Source organism: Pteropus vampyrus, unplaced genomic scaffold (genome assembly GCF_000151845.1).
Source record: "Pteropus vampyrus isolate Shadow unplaced genomic scaffold, Pvam_2.0 Scaffold36, whole genome shotgun sequence".
In the NCBI taxonomy this organism is placed as follows: Eukaryota; Metazoa; Chordata; class Mammalia; order Chiroptera; family Pteropodidae; genus Pteropus; species Pteropus vampyrus.
Genome location: NW_011888817.1, coordinates 193465 through 193676, shown reverse-complemented (window position 1 = coordinate 193676; position 212 = coordinate 193465).

Here is a 212-nt window from a genome sequence, read left to right as displayed (position 1 = left end):
AATAAATCACAGATGATATATATGATAAATGTCTAAGAACTTCATTTATCAGTATATACTACGATACCCATCAAATTGTCAATCATGGTCATCTCTAGAGAGTCAGCTCATGGGAAAATTTGTATATCTTCTTTTGTATATTTCTATAATGTTTTCTTTTCCTAAGACATTTATCACTCCGATAAGAAAATAATGATGAAGTTAAATATTTT